At 40.4% G+C, this 16771-nt stretch overlaps 1 pseudogene; it reads right to left on the reverse strand.

Annotated features, from left to right (window-relative positions):
- Nucleotides 1-1870: 1870 nt before the first annotated feature.
- Nucleotides 1871-15344, reverse strand: LOC136386989 (histone-lysine N-methyltransferase PRDM9-like; annotated as a pseudogene).
- Nucleotides 15345-16771: the final 1427 nt, after the last annotated feature.

Below are 16771 nucleotides of genomic sequence, written 5' to 3' on the forward strand. Positions count from 1 at the left end.
GCACTGCACCACTACTTTCTCAGGCACCAATTCCATTTTATAGATTAAAAAACAGGCAAAGAGAAGTGGAGAATCCTGCCTTAGGTCACAAAGCTGGTGAAGGCAGAGCTGAGATTGAAACAAACTATAGAATGATCTAGAGTCCATGTGATGTACACCATAAGATTCTAATTCTGAAGAAACAATGAAAAGAGAGTGAGAAAGACAAGCTGCCCAGACTGAGCCAGGGACACGGACATGCACGTATTCCTTCCTGGTTTTCACGAGAGACTACAGAGGTCAGAGGAAACCAGGACAGGAGCCAAGAAAAGCCAGCCAAGGGGGGAGGGTGTTGAGCCTACAAGGAGAGAAGCCTCTACTTCCTGGGAGTGAAAGAAATCCCTTTCCCTGGCGAGTCTGTCTCAAATCCCTCTCCCTGAGAAGTAACCTATGTAAATTTAGTCCAGATTTCCATGTTTTTAGGGGTTGAGTTTCTGTGCTTGACAGTGTGATTTCTCTGTGGCTCTTTGGGAACTCTCTGCTTTCAGTGATGGGGAGGGGAAGAATGAGGTATGTGGGCATCATAGTTTTATGAAGATTTATTAGAAAAAAATAATATTGCTGTTAACATTTTCATATCACTTGAGGAACGATTTGTTGAGCTCATCTTTTGTCATGATAGTGAAGAAGTTTAGTTTCTTTTTTACTAATTAAAATCTTATAAGAATAAGGGGTTAGTAAACTTCCTATGAAGTCCTCTCAGAGCTGGGTTATGACTTGTGTAAGAGCTATGATTGTGGAGATGCAATTTAATGTTAATGACTCACTCACACTCCTTGTAAACAAAGGGCTTCTCCCTTGAGTGTGTCCTCTGGAGTATGAGGAAAGTTGACTTCTGTGAAAAGTCTCACTCACACTCACTGCAATCATAGCTCTTCTACACTGAGTGTGTTCTATGGTGTGTGAGGAGTTGTGACTTCTGTGAAAAACCTTGATTTATATTACCTGCAAACACAGTGCTTCTCCCCTGAGTGTATTTTCTGGTGTCTTAGGAGATCTGACTTTCGTGTAAAGCCTTGTTCACACTCCCTGAAAACATAGGGCTTCTCCCCTGAGTGTGTCCTCTGGTGTGTAAGGAGATTGTCCTTCCTTGAAAAGCCTCGATTACACTCCCTGCAAACATAGGGCTTCTTCCCTGAGTGTGTTTTCTGATGTGTGAGGAGATGTGTCTTCCTTGAAAAGCCTCGATTACACTATCTGCAAACATAGGGCTTTTCCCCTGAGTGTGTTCTCTGGTGTGCGAGGAGAGTTGATTTCAGTGAAAAGCCTCATTCACACTTTCTGCAAACATAGGGCTTCTCCCCTGAGTGTGTTCTTTGGTGTGTAAAAAGATGTGATTCTTTTGTAAAGCCTTGCAAACACTCCCTGCCAACATAGGGTTTCTCCCCTGAGTGTGTTCTCTGGTGTTTTAAGAGATCTGACTTTTGTATAAAGACTTGTTCACACTTCCTGCAAAAATAAAGATTCTGCTCTGAGTGTGTCCTCTGGTGTCTGAAGAGAGTTGACTTCTGTGAAAAACCTTGCTCACACTCCTTGCAATCATAGGGGTTCTCCCCTGAGTGTGTTTTCTGCTGTGTGATAAGATGTAACTTCAGTGAAAAGACTTGTTCACATTCCCTGCAAACATTGGGCTTCTTCACTGAGTGTGTCCTCTGGTGTCTGAGTAGGTCTTACTTTTTTGTAAAGCCTCACTCACACTCCCTGCAACATAGTTCTTCTCACCTGAATGTGTTCTCTGGTTTTTGAGGTGATGTGACCCATCATCAAAGCCTTGCAGACAATCTCCGTACTTGATAGCTTCATTTGTCGACATTACTACTCTCATAGACAGTTATTCTGTGTCCACTGAATTCACTTTTTGGCCTCTTTTTGGTGCTTTCTGTATCATTCTCTCTTGCTCATTAGAGCTTCCCATGTGTTCTTTTGGAGGCTTGAAAAAGGCCCTTGAAATTTTCCTCGGCCTGTTTCTTTTAATCAAATGTTTGGACTTTATTTTGATCTTTTGACCTTCAGCTTTGTCATTCCCGTTTTGTGTATCAGTATGAGGCTGCTGCTGATTTTCATCCTCTGGGTAGGGATTGTTTGATTGGAGGTGTTTTCTTATAGATGTTCTTGTGAGAATATCAGAGGGGTGATTGCATCCTACATGTTGACTGAGAAATTTTTGACTGGAGAAGGCCAGAGAGAAGAAAGAACATGGATGTATCTCTGGCTGTGTTTCTGCTGAAAGAGAAAATTTTGGTCAGGACAGATGTTGACAAGGCTGCCTGGGTCATATGTTTTGTTAAGACCTGTCCCACGAGTCATTTTTATAGGGTTGACTATATATTCTCTCTCCCCCCACAAAGTTTTTTTTTTTAATTTTTTTTCTCTTTTGGTTTTTATGTACCCTATTTTCTTTAGAAATCCAGAAAGCCCATGCCAAGGGATTTTCTATGCATTGCCAGATGAGGGACTGTCAAGTAGCATCAGGGGCTCTTTCACCCTTTGTATGGTGGAGCAATGCTGACATTTTCTATATACATGTAGCTTTTAACACAGTTCTTTATAAAGACCACTGACTCCAACAAGGAATTGCTTCCATCATAGTTTTTGACAGATGATAACCTAACAATATGTTCTTCCTCAAGCTTCACATCAAATATTCATACTTGATTTTATTCAGTGTCAGCCCATTTCATATACAATAGAAAGTTCTTTTTCAAAATATTTCCCCAACCATACTTTTTAAAAATTGATTGATTGTTGAGAAGAAAAGAAGAAGGAGGAAAAAGAAGAAGAAGAGGAAGAGGAGGAGAAAAAGAAAGAAAGAAGAGAGAGAGGCATTTATTCATTGTTCTACCTAGACATGCAGTCATTGGTCATTTCTCATATGTGCCCTGCCCCAGGCTCCACTTTGGTATTACAGGTTGCAGCTCTAACCAACTGAGCTAACTAGCCAGGACCCACAATCATACTTCTTGCATGCCTGACTTCTATCCCTCTCCAGCTAATCCATAATCCTCTCTCTCTTGGAAATAAAGGAATTTCTGAGAGGATTCCCACTGAACTGTATTCTGCAAAAAGTAACAAAGCAAACCTTAAAGAATAAGCCACCCTATAGGCAAGAACAGCACCATCATCCCACCTCACTCAGGAAAGTTTCCAGCATCTCAGCTCAGATCACAGCACTGCATTCCAGGTTTCTGGGCATCTATTGAACCTTTGCTCTTACCTATATGCTATACAGAGGTGGCCCTCAGAAAACAGGCCAATGCTTCTTTTCCCAGTGGATAGTGTTTGCCCGGCATGTGGACATCCCAAGTTCAAACTCCAGTCAGCACACACATGAAAAACGACTATAAGCCCTAGACGGTAGGCTCAGTGGTAGAGCGTCTGCCTGGCGTGCAGGGGTCCCAGGTTTGATTCCCAGCCAGGGCACGCAAGAGAGGCGCCCATCTGCTTCTTCACCCCTCCTGTTCTCCTTTCTTTATATCTCTCTTTTCCCTCTCGCAGCCATGGCTACATTTGAGCAAAGTTTTTCCGGGTGCTGAGGATGGCTCTTTGGACTCTGCCTCAGGTGCTGGACTGGCTCTTGTCAAAACAGAGCAATGCCCCAGATGGGCAGAACATCACCCCCTTGTGGGTGTGCCGGGTGGATACCAGTTGGGCACAAGCGGGAGTCTGTCTGACTGCCTTCCCTCTCCCCGTTTCTGGCTTTGGAAAAAGAAAAAAAAGCCACTATCTGCTTCTCTTCCCCTCAATCTCTTTCTCTCTCTCTTCCCCTCCCACAGTCAGTGGCTTGATTGGTTCTATCATCAGCTCGATAGTTCAGTTGGTTCAAGTGTTGACCCCAGGCGCTGAGGATAACTCGGCTAGTCTGAGCATGGATCTCAGAATGAGGTTGCTGGGAGATTCCTGGTTGGTGCAAATTAAGGAATCTATCTTCCTTCCTCTCAGTTAAAAAAAATTAAAAATTTTAAATTTTTTTCATCTTCATAAAAAGTTATGGTTAGTGCTGTGTTAAAAGGCTATCATATTCCTTGCTTATTGGTGAATGGACGTTTCTTATTTCACCTGGTGCCTGGGGAATAGCAGGAGCAGTGAACAAACAGTATAAAAAGGGCTTAGAAAATTGTTGGCTTGTCAAGAAATATATGTCCTAGAGAGACCTGAAGATGGCAGCAGAGTAGGCAGATGCACAGACTCCCAGCTCACCCTACCAAACTGGAACACATATTAATTTATGAACAATCAGTGTGAAAAACCAAACCTGGTCAACAAGAACTGTTTCAAATAAGCCCCTTGCTGAGATCAGTAAACAAGTCTACCACTGAGATAACTCAGAAGAAAACAAACAAATCAAGACTTCAAATCGGCTCGACTAGAAAAGCCAAACTGGACAGTGGATTACAAACAACAGCTAATAACAACCCAAGAAAACCTAGAAATAACACAAATAAAAATTGGAAGCAGACAATACCAAACCTAGACTCAACCAGTTCTACAAACAACACACCCAAACACACAGACATAATGAGAAGACAGAAAAGTGCAATCCAAATGAAACCACAACAGAAATCTCGAGAAAAAGAACTGAGTGATATGGAAATAACCAAATTGCCAGATACAGAGTTTAGAATAATGATTGTTAGGATGCTTAGGGATCTTAGAACAACAATGGATGGCCACCTAAATAAAACGATAGCAAGTATAAAAAAATATATTGAAATATTAAAAAAAAATCAGTCGTAGGTGACAAGTACAATATCAGAAAGGAAGATCACAATAGAAGGAATTAAAAGCAGGATGGATGAAGCTGAGGATTGAATCAGTAAGTTAGAAAACATGATAAATGAAGGCACAGAAGCAGAGCAGAAAAAAAAGAGACTCAAAAAGCCTGAGGTAACTCTAAGAGAGCTCTGTGATAACATGAAGAGAAATAACATTTGCATCAGAGGGGTTCCTAAAGAAGAAGAGAAAGAACAAGGGATAGAAACTTTATTGAATCAAGTCATAGCTGAAAACCTCCCTAAATTGATGCAAGCAAGATTTTCACAAGTTCAAGAAGCACAGAGAACTGCATTAAAGAGAAAACCAAAAAGACCTACACCAAAACACATCATAATTAAAATGCCAAAGCTAAGCGATAAAGAGAAAACTTTAAAAGCTGCTAGAAAAAAGAAGGCTATCACCTACAAAGGAGCCCCCAAAACAATGACATCCGAATTCTCAACAGAAACATCTGAGGCCAAAATTGCATGGCAAGAAATATTCAAAGTAATGCAGAACAAGAGCCTACAACCAAGACTACTTTATCCATAAAGGCTATCATTTAAAATTGAAGGAGAAATAAAAAGCTTCCCAGATAAAATAAAACCAAAAAGAAAAATAAATTAGGCCCTAGCTGGATGGCTCACTTGGCTGGAACATTCTCTTGCAAAGCAGAGGTGGCTGATTCAGTCCTTGGCTTGGCACATACAGAAACAGATTGATGCTTCTGTCTCCCCCTTACCCGCCTTCCTCTCTCTGAATTCAATAAAAATAAAAGATTAAGAAAATAGAAAAAAATAAAGACAAAAAAACGGCAAGAGAATATTTTTTTAAAAAAATTAGGAATTCATTACAAACAAACCAATACTGCAGGAAATGTTAAGGGGTTTGTTGTAAAAAGAATAAAATGGGAAAAGAATACAGCAAAGAAGAAATACAAATTTAAAGAATAAAATGGAATAAACAACTACATATCAATAATAACCTTAAATGTAAATTGTTTAGATGATCCAATCAAAAGACATAGGATAGCTGCATGGAAAAGAAAACAGGAACTGTATATATGCTGTCTACAGGAGACACACATTAGCTCCTGGTGGGCATGCCGTGTGGATCCTGGTTGGGCCCATGCAGGAGTCTGACTGCCTCCCAGTTTCTAACTACAGAAAAATACAATAAAAACAAACAAATAAAAAACAACAAAGAGACACACCTTAAAACAAAAGATGCACATAGGCTGAAGGAAAAAGGATAGAAAAAAATATTTTATGCAAATGAAAATGAAAAAAAAAAACTGGGGTAGCAATACTAGTATCAGACAAAATGGACTTTAAAACAAAGACTATAGTAAGAGATGAAGAAAGTCACTACATAATAATAAAGGGAGCAATCAAACAGGAAGATTTAACCATCATAAATGTCTACGCACCTAATATAGGAGCACCTAAATATATAAAGCAGACTTTGATGAATATAAAGGGTGAAATCAACAGCAATGCTATAATATTAGAAGATTTCAATACCTCAATAACATCACTAGATAGATCCTCAAGAAAGAAAATTAACAAAGAAACCACAGACTTAAAAGACACACTAGATCAACTTGATTTAATAGATGTTTTTAGGACCATTCACCATATTGCAGCAGAATATACATTCTTTTTAAGTGCTCATGGTACTTTCGCTAAGATAGACCACATGTTAATAAACAAAGGCAGTCTCAACAAATTTAAAAAGATTAAAATAATATCAAGCATTTTCTCTGATCACAATGGCATAAAACTAGAAATCAACCACAACAGAAAAACTGAAAAATACTCAAACACATGGAAACTAAATAACATGTTATTAAATAATGAATAGGTTAACAATGAAATCAAAGAAGAAATTAAAAAATTCCTAGAAACAACTGATAATGAGCAAACAACAACTCGAAATTTATGGGACAGAGCAAAAGCAGTCCTGAGAGAGAAGTTCATAGCACTACAGGCATTCCTTAAGAAGCTTGCAAAAGCTCAAACAACCTAACCCTTCATCTAAAAAAAACTAAAAAGAGAACAGCAAATAAGGCCCAGAGGTAGTAAGAGGAAGAAAATAATAAAGATCAGAGCAGAAATAAATGACATAGAAGCTAAAGAAACAATATGGAGGATGAATGAAAGCAAGATCTGGTTCTCTGAAAGGGTAAACAAGATCGATGAGCCGTTAACAAGACTCAACAAAAAAAGAAGAGAGAAAACTCAAATAAATAAAATTAGAAATGAGAGCATAGAAATAACAACCGACACAACAGAAATAGAAAATATTGTAAGAAAACACAATGAAGAACTGTATGCCAAAATATTAAACAAAGTAGGTGAAATGGACAAATTCCTTGAAACATAATTTTTCAAAAATCAATCTGGAAGAATCAGAAAGCCTAAAAAGACTGATTACAACAAAAGAGATCAAAATACTTATCACAAAGCTCCCAAAAAACAACATTCCTGGGCCCGATGGCTTCACTAGTGAATTCTATCAAATATTCAAAGAAGAAATAACTCCTATCCTTCTCAAGCTATTTCAAAAAATTCAGGAGGAAGAAACATTTCCAAGTTTCTTTTATGAAGTGAGCAAAATTCTGATTCCAAAACCAGGCAAAGAGAACACAAAGAAAGAAAATTATATGCCAATAACCCTGATGATTTTAGATGTTAGAATCCTCAACAAAATATTAGCGAACCAGATCCAGCAATACTGAAAAAAATCATACATCATGATCAAGTGGGATTTATTCTGGGGAGGCAAGGACTGTACAACATTCTTAAATCAATTAATGTGATTCACCACATAATAAAAAGGAAGGAAAAAGCTACATGATAATTTCAATCAATGCAGAAATAGAATTTGATAAAATCCAGCACCCATTTATGATCAAAACACTTAGAAAAGTGGGAATACAGGAAACATACCTCAACATGATAAAGGCCATCTGTGACAAACCCACAGCCAACATTATAATTAATGGACAAAAATTAAAAGCAATTCCCCTAAAATCAGGAACAAGGCAGGGGTGCCCCCTTTCACCACTCTTATTCAACATAGTACTGAAATTCCTAGCTACAGCAATCAGAAAAGAAGAAGAAATAAAAGGCATCCAAATTGGAAAAGAAGAAGTAACACTATCATTATTTGCAGATGATATGAAACTGTATATAGAAAATCCTATAGTCTCAGTCAAAAAATGACTGGACCTAATAAACAAATTCAGCAAGGTGGCAGGATATAAAATTAATACACAAAAATCAGAGGTATTTTTATACACGAAAAATAAACTGTCACAAAGAGAAATTAAGGAAACAGTCCCCTTCACTATTGTAACCAAAAAACTAAAGAACCTAGGAGTAAATTTAACCAAGGAGGTTAAAGACTGGTACACAGAAAATTATAAAACATTGATAAAAGAAATCAAGAAAGACACAAACAAGTGGAAGCATATACTGTGCTCATGGTTAGGAAAAATAAACATAATTAAAATATCTATATTACCCTAAGCAATTTGTAAACTAAATGCAATACCTATTATAATATAAATAACATACTTCAAATATATAAAACACATATTCCAAAAATTTATATGGAACCAAAAAAGAACACGAATAGTTTCAGCAATCTTGAAAAAGAAGTATAAAGTGGGAGGTATCACACTTTCTGATATCAAGTTATACTACAAGTCCATTGTATTCAAAACAGCTTGGTACTGGCAAAAGAACAGCCATATAGATCAATGGAAAAGAACAGAGAACCCAAAAATAAACCCACATTTTTATGGCCAATTAATATTTGAAAAAGGAGGTAAGAGCATACAGTGGAGTAAAGACAGTCTCTTTAACAAATGGTGTTGGGAAAACTGGACAGCTACCTGTAAAAAAATGAAACTAGACCACCAACTTACACCATACACAAAAATAAACTCAAAATGGATAAAGGACTTAAGTGTAAATCGTGAAACCATAAGTATCCTAGAAGAAAACTTAGGCAGTAAGCTCACCGACATCTATCATTGCAGTATCTTTGCAGATTTATCTCCACAGGCAAATGAAATAAAAGATAGGATGAACAAATGAGACTATATCAAACTAAAAATATTTTGCACAACTAAAGACAATATGAACAGAATAAAAAGACAAACCACACAATGGGAGAACATATTCGACAATACATCTGATAAGGGTTAATGACCAAAATTTATAAGAACTTGTAAAACTCAACACCAGGAAGACAAACAATATCCAATCAAAAATGGGCACAAGAAATGAACAGACACTTCTCCAAAGAGGACATACAGATGGCCAATAGACAAATTAAAAAAATGTTCAACATCACTTATCATTAGAGAAATGCAAATTAAAATAACAATGAGATACCACCTCACACCAGTCATAATGGTGCTCACTAATGAAACAACATGATAGGTCCTGGTGCAGATATGGAAAAAAGGGCACCCCTCCTGCACTGCTGGTGGGAATGCAGACTGGTGCAGCCACTGTGGAAAACAGTATGGAGATTCCTCAAAAAATTAGAAATGGAACTGCCCTTTGACTCAGCCATCCACTTACAGGAATATATCCTAAGGACACCATATCACTGACTGAAAAAAAAAGAAATGCACCCCCATGTTTATGGCAGCATTGTTCACAATAGCAAAGATCTGGAAACAGCCCAAGTGTCCATCAGTGGACGAGTGGATTAAAAAGCAGTGGTACATATACACAATGGAATACTATGGGGCTATGAAAAAGAAGGAAATATTACCTTTTGCAACAATATGGAGGGACCTGGAAACTATTGTGTTGAGTGAAATAAGCCAGGCAGAGAAAGAAAAATATCATATGACCTCACTCATTTGAGGAATCCAAGGAATAATGTGAACTGAGGAACGAAATGAAGACAGAGGAGGAATCAAAGGGACTAGAGGAAAAGAGGACAGAGGGAATGGGGATGATAGGATGGGATAAAGCTGAACAGAAGGGGGAGGGCACTTTAGGGAGGGGACAAGGAAGATGTTGAGGGGAATGGGAGGAGGGGATATGCATTCGGGGTGACCCTAGAATCTATGTAAACACAAAATGGCCTTTTAGTTGTATAGCCAAAGACATTTAGTATCTTCTGGTTCCTTAAAATGTTGTACCATTTTATAAGAGGAATATATATATTTTTTTAATTGTTTGGCAAAAATTTTGACAAAATACCTTCTAAAGCAGCCACAGCTTATAAAGATAATGTCAACACTACAGTGATCATTTTTTCCCAGACATAATGAGGTGTGAATTTGTCATGTTAAATTGAAATGAGTAGCAAAATGTATCCACTTCCAGTTTACCTTTTTTGTGTTTTAGAGAATTGAAAGTTTATTTTATTATATTTTAAAATTTCTACATGTGAGCCACGAGACTGACTGTAATTCCAGTGTTTAATTTTTTATGGACAGACTTGATAAACTGGACACCTTCCATCAGGATTACCCCAATTATAGTGTCAGGATTTTAGCTGTACCAGAGGCCGTTATGTGCTACACATAATTTGTATGAAGTTTTATATGTGCAAATTGGTACATAAACAGTTCTCTATTTTTCTAAGGGAATGCAATAAATGTAGCATTGTGAATAAATATAACTTTTATAATCCTGAAAAAACCCCACAATTAATTAAATATTAAAAAATAAAGAAGAAAAAAAATCAAAAAAGTAAAAAATATAGACTTTAGAATGTACCATGAACAGTTCTAAGGTGAGTTCTTTTTTTTCTTTCCATTTTGAAGAATGGTTGTGCCCACCTCTAGCTGCTGAGAGCTCTCTCTGCTTGCTTAAGTAGTTGATGCCCAGCTTCTGGCCATGCTCGTCACCATACCAAACTAGCAGCTCACAGTCTGGCTTGATGACCTGGCAGGTTCGGTAGAAAATCTGCCTGCGATACTAAAAGGCCACCAGGTTCTGCTCTTCATCATCCTGGGCACAGTTCACATACCTGGGATTGAGGCAGGTGAAAGAAAAGAAACACACAGGTGATGAGTTTCTACTACTTCTCAGATGCATGTCCAGCTCTGCACCTGACACTTGGGCTCTGATGTCACCCACTTCCACAGTGCTCCCAGAGAAACTTCTGTTCAATGTCTGAGCCTGTCACCATGTCATACTACTTCCTATCTCCAGGTCCTGCTTACAATGATTATCCAGCCTAATACCATTTTCCAAAGCCATTTCCAGATGTAACCTCCACTCTGATTGGCCATAAAACCCAGTGATCTCTAGCTTCTCTTAACTAACTCAGGTCCTGTTTATATCACAGAACTTGCTACTTGATGTTGGACTCTGTGTCTAGATTAGTTCACATCATTCAATACTCAATGCAAGTTCATCTTTTTTAGAGAGGCCTTTCTCCATTCTCCTTACATTTTATTTAGGTAGCATTTGATGCCTCACCCAGGTTCCCACAAAAACTGGAGGTCTCCCTGCCCCACTGAAGTGAGAAATGGGGAGCCAGACAAACTCCTGCATGCGGCCAACCAGGATCCACCTGAAATGCCCACCAGGGGGCGATACTTAGCCCATCTCAGCATTGCACCAGTGCAACTGAAGCCATTCTAGCAACTGAGGCAGAAGCCATGGAGCCATCCTCAGTGCTCAGGCCAACATTGCTCCAATATAGCCTTGGCTATGGGAGGGGAAGAGAGAGATAAAGATGAAGGAGCAGAAGAACGGTAGAGAAGCAGATGAGCACTTCTGTGTGCCCTGGCTGGGAATCAAACCCTGGACTTCCATGATTGGGCTGATGCTTTACCGCTGAGCCAACATATCAGGACTTGGAGGTGTCTTTAACTTAGCAAAATCATAAAGAACAATAATAGCTTATTCACATTCTGTAGCCTCTGATAAAAGAGCCCCTAGGATAGTGGTTAATGATCATTGCTCTGCAGACTTCAGAACTCATTTCTGGTTAAAATGAGGCTGGGATAATTTGCTTCCCTCACAGTTTTAGGCTATGCTTGGTTTAGGTATCCTGGCACTTTGCACTTCTCAAAAAATAGAAAAATTATAGTTAAACATTTCTAAAATCAATTGTTTCACTCTGTCTGCAATTTGTCCTCCATAAGAAGATGGGTTATATGATCTGTTTTAATAATGAATACCTTCCTCTAAACTGAAATATAGTAAGGACTTGCTAAAATAATGATCATTAGATCAATTAAAGTGTTATCCAGGCTCTCAAAATTTTTTTCCAGTGCCTAAAGTTTGTCTAGCATAGAGATTTATATTTTGAGGACATATGCTATATTTTTATCTTTTTTTATATAATTACCTCTTGCTTTGAAAGAGCACTGAATGGAGAAAAAGAGGAACAGAGGGTTGAGGGAGACCACTGAGGGAGGCATAATGAGAAGGAAAGATGTATGGGCCTGAGAGGGATGAGTGTTCTCCGTGAATCCCCAAAACTTCTTGGCCTTACCTCATCCAGTTGGCCCAGAATTTATTCTTTGCATTCACATACTCATGACAGTTTCTCCCTTTGGTGATCTGCATTTTAGGAAGAAAATATAAAGGCTTTTTTTCCATGTGGAGGTATTTTCTCTACTGTCAACAAAGCTCTTTCAGCTTGCATGCATTGCCACTCGTGACCACATGATACTTTCTTTACTCATTACATTGAGTTGACCTGTCTACTTAGGGTTGAGAGGAGGCATTCCTCTGTGTCTGTACCACTTTACTTCCACTTAACCTGTGATCCTCAACTGGAGCTCCATGGTCTACAAAGTCCACTCCGTACCCAGAGCTAACCATATTGTCTCCATCCATGTCCTATCATGTAGAAGGTCAGGTCCCAGCAAGCCATGGGAGAGATGTGGGAAGCCACAAGACAAGAAAAGAGGTAAATACTTCTCACCAGCCAGGAGTATCCATTGTTGCCTGCCTCTTCATCTTTTGTGATCTGGCCCTTATAAGGGCCAAAGTGCAGACCCACTGGCAGAGCAGATGCCTCATTCCACACTCCAAGACCAGCTTCAGGGATGCCCGATGGTCTGATTCTCAACCCAGGAGGCAGAGTGAGGGCTGCGTGGTTTGGATGCCCCTTATCCACTGCACTATCTTTTACAAATATTGGGGGCCCATGCACCTCATGACTGTAAATGAAGAGGTTCTGGCACTTCTCACAATCTGAGGGTGAGAGCAACAGGGATTAGGGAAGGTGTAGTGCATGTTCCTGGACATATGGAGCTTCAGAGAGAGTGCAGGCACTCACATAATTGAGCCTCAATTCTGTAGTGCAGCTCCATAGGGGAATGGAATTCTCTAGTGGCCAAATGACCAATGAAATTATTGTATGAAGAGATAACATGCTTTGTGAGGGTCACTTACAGAGGTAGTCATCATCCTGGGGCTCACTGACCTCATGGTACACATGGTCTTTTCTTTCTCATAGGCTATACATCTTTACATCAGTCTCCTTTCTCCTGAGTTCTAAGTTGGAGAAGATTGAGTTTGGTGGAGTTAGGAGTGTTAGTCCCTACTTTGTCAAAAAGCACATAATCTCCTCCCATCAAATTATCACCTGTACTTCTTTAAACTCTGGAATTTTCCTTTGCCCACTTTTGGCTCAGAAAGTCTCTATAATAGTAAGCCTCTACACTGACTACAGATGGTCAATTCAATTTTTGTTTGTAGATCTTCTCATTATGAGGTTTAATTTCCCAACTTTTAGTTATTCATAAAATATATATTTAGGGCACAGTATATGTAAGATATTGAGGAAAGGCCTAGTATACAACACCAACAGGGTGTGGTCGCTATTATCAGGGGTGTATTTATTGGACAACATGTAAGTGTTAGTTTTTTTTGTTTGTTTTTTTAAAGAGACAGAGAGAAAGAGTCAGAGAGAGCAATAGAAAGGGAAAGACAGACAGGAACAGAGAGATGAGAAGCATCAATTATTAGTTTTTCATTGTTCATTGATTGCCGTCTCATATGTGCCTTGACCGCAGGCCTTCAGCAGACCAAGTAACCACTTGCTCAAGCCAGCGACCTTGGGCTCAAGATGGTAAATTTTGCTCAAACCAGATGAGCCCTCGCTCAAGCTGGCGACCTCAGGGTCTCAAACCTGCATCTTCCATATCCCAGTCAGATGCTCTATCCACTGTTCCACCACCCGGTCAGGCGTAAGTGTCAGTTTTTTTTACATTGAATTTAAGCCCTAGTGAGTGGTGCAGTGGATAGAGTGTTGGCCCATTGTATGTCCTGGGTGTGATTCCATTCAGGGTACATAGGAGAAGCCACCATCTCCTCCACCCCTCACTCTCCCACTTCTCTCCTTCTTTCTTTTCTGCAGCCAGCAGCTCAATTGGTTCTAGCATTGGCCCTGGGAACTGAGGATGGCTCGGTTAGCTGGAGCACATCATTCTGAGGTGCTAAAAACCAGCTCAGTATTCAAAAATTGTGGTTGCCAGGTAGATCCTGGTAAGAGTGCATTCAAGAGACAGCCTCATTATCTCCCCTCATCTTACCTAAAATATAAACAAATACATATGCAAATAAATAAATTGAATTAAACACTTTCAAAGAATATATGCATGTATCCTCACCTTACACATTATTATTCAAGAGCTCAGAAAATTTGTAAGATTTGCCCAAATCTCCAGTGCTAAATTCACTCTGAATTTAGTAGAGATTATATCCAGGCCTATCCAAGGTCCACCCCACATACCTAGGTCATACTTATTAGCCTTTCTAAAGGACTCAGAGGAACTGAAATCTACAAATGATTTTCTCTTACCCAATTTTTCACTAGAGTGTTTTCCAGACACATTGAAGAGATGGCTGACACAGGGCCTGATACAATGGTCCCTGGCTCACAACCCCAGCTGCCTTAATCACCACGTTTAATCCTTTCCCATGTGAAATGTGGCTGGCACTGCCCAGACAGCCCTGTTCTGGAGCACTGCTCATCAGCCAGAGCTTCCTCATTGTCTTGTGATGACAAGTGCTCTGAATGAGTTATTTCTTACATGCTTATATACTTCTCTACCGTTCCTGCTCATTAACACATCTATAAATATGTGTAATTATTTACACATGGAAGCAGTGTAGCAAATCTCCCCTTACTGCACAATGCACTTTTTGCATCGCGCTTGTTTGCTAAACGCAAGCTCTGTCCCACCTTAGCTGTTGAGACACCGGGACCTGACTACCCGTCAGTTTCAAAAGGGCAGCGCCATGCCTGTGGCCCCTCACCTCGCTGCCTCCAAATCCATTCTTCATGCGAGTCCTCAGTGTCCTCCACCAGGGTTTGGTGTCCTGCCAGCGGTGAATCATGAAAGCAGTTTGAGGGGCTCTGAGGCCTGGGGAGAAACAAAATCCTGGTCCCCAAAGCGAAGTGCTTGAGGGAGCAGTCCCCAACCCATGTGGGCCTTCCAGCCGCCCGCGAATCCCACACCCTGGTTCCAGCGCCACATTACCTGTGTGCAGCAGTGCGTCCTGGTTCCTCTCCACGTTGGGGCAGCGCACCTTCTCCCAGTTACCCATGGTAGCCACCCCTCCTGGGAGAAGGAGGCGCGGATGTCCCTGAAGGCTTTGGGGGCCTGGGTGGAGACCTGGCCATGTGACTCCCGGCAGCAGCCGGCGGGAACCGCAGCTCGCCCCGCTGGGTCCAGGCTTCCCCTGCCTTTCTCAGTGCTCTGCCGCTCCCTCAGCGCCGTCCTCCCCCCCACAAAATCCCTTCTCCGGACACCCCGCAGGCCCAGTCCCGATGTGCCTGAGCGGGAGACGGCGATGAGGCTGACTGCTTAGCCCACGGGCCCGCATTCGCATGCGTGTGTGCTTGCGCTGGGGTGTCCCAAGAGGGAAAACATGGGGCCAGCTTTAGGGAAATAAGGACCGGCCAAGCCAGTGACTCCACCCGTCAGTGACCTCCTTGCTCAAGTCAGCCACTCGGGCTTTAAGCCAGCGACCTTTGGGCTCAACAGAAGACCATTGGGTAATGTCTATGATCCCACACTCAAGCTGGTGAGTCCACGCTCAAGTCGGATGAGCTTATTACATTTTCCTGTTGTTCAAGTGCTCTCTTAAGTTCCTCTATTCTACTCTCAAGTTTATAAAACATCGTTATGACTGTTTGCTTTGAATTCTTTATCTGTCCAATTACCCATCTCCATATAATTAAGACATTTCTCCTGAGTTTTTTTCTTGTTCCTTCATTGGGGGTATATATTCTCTGTCTCCCCATTTTGTTTGACTGTCTGGTTTTGTTCCTTTGAGAATGAAATAGTCATCTCGCCCAGTCTTGAAAATGTTGTCTTTGTTACATTGTGTGTTGAATAGTTTCAGCCTGCTGGTTGTGGTTGGGGGAGGTGCATGCAGTGCCTGTCCTGTCACCTGACCTGAGTGGGTTCTGAATGGGCCACCTGGGGAGTGTGAGCCTCCTTGCACATTTAATCTGGGCAGGGCGCCTGGTGTAAAAGGGGATGTGTGTTGTGTGCTTTGCGTGTTCTGTTTTAATTATCTGTTGTCAAAGCATGGTTGGTGTTGGGTTATCTGATTGCTTTCTTTTTTTTTTCCTTTTTTTATAAATAAATTTTTATTTTAATGGGGTGACATCAATAAATCAGGGTACATATAGTCAAAGAAAACATTTCCAGGTTATCTTGTCATTTAGTTCTGTTGCATGCCCATCACCCAAAGAGAGATCATTCTCCGTCACACTCTATCCAGTTTTTTTTGTACCCCCACCCCCTGCCCCTCTCCCTCCTCCCTTCCCCAACCCCCCATAACCACCCCACTCCTGTCCATGTCTCTTAGTCTCATTTTTATGTTCCACCAATGTATGAAATCCTGCAGTTCTTGTTTTTTTCTGATTCACTTATTTCACTTCGCATAATGTTATCAAGATTCCACCATTCTGCTGTAAGTGATCCGATGTCATCATTTCTTCTAGCTGAATAGTATACCATGGT

Source organism: Saccopteryx leptura, unplaced genomic scaffold, assembly GCF_036850995.1.
Source record: "Saccopteryx leptura isolate mSacLep1 unplaced genomic scaffold, mSacLep1_pri_phased_curated manual_scaffold_36, whole genome shotgun sequence".
Lineage (NCBI taxonomy): Eukaryota > Metazoa > Chordata > Mammalia > Chiroptera > Emballonuridae > Saccopteryx > Saccopteryx leptura.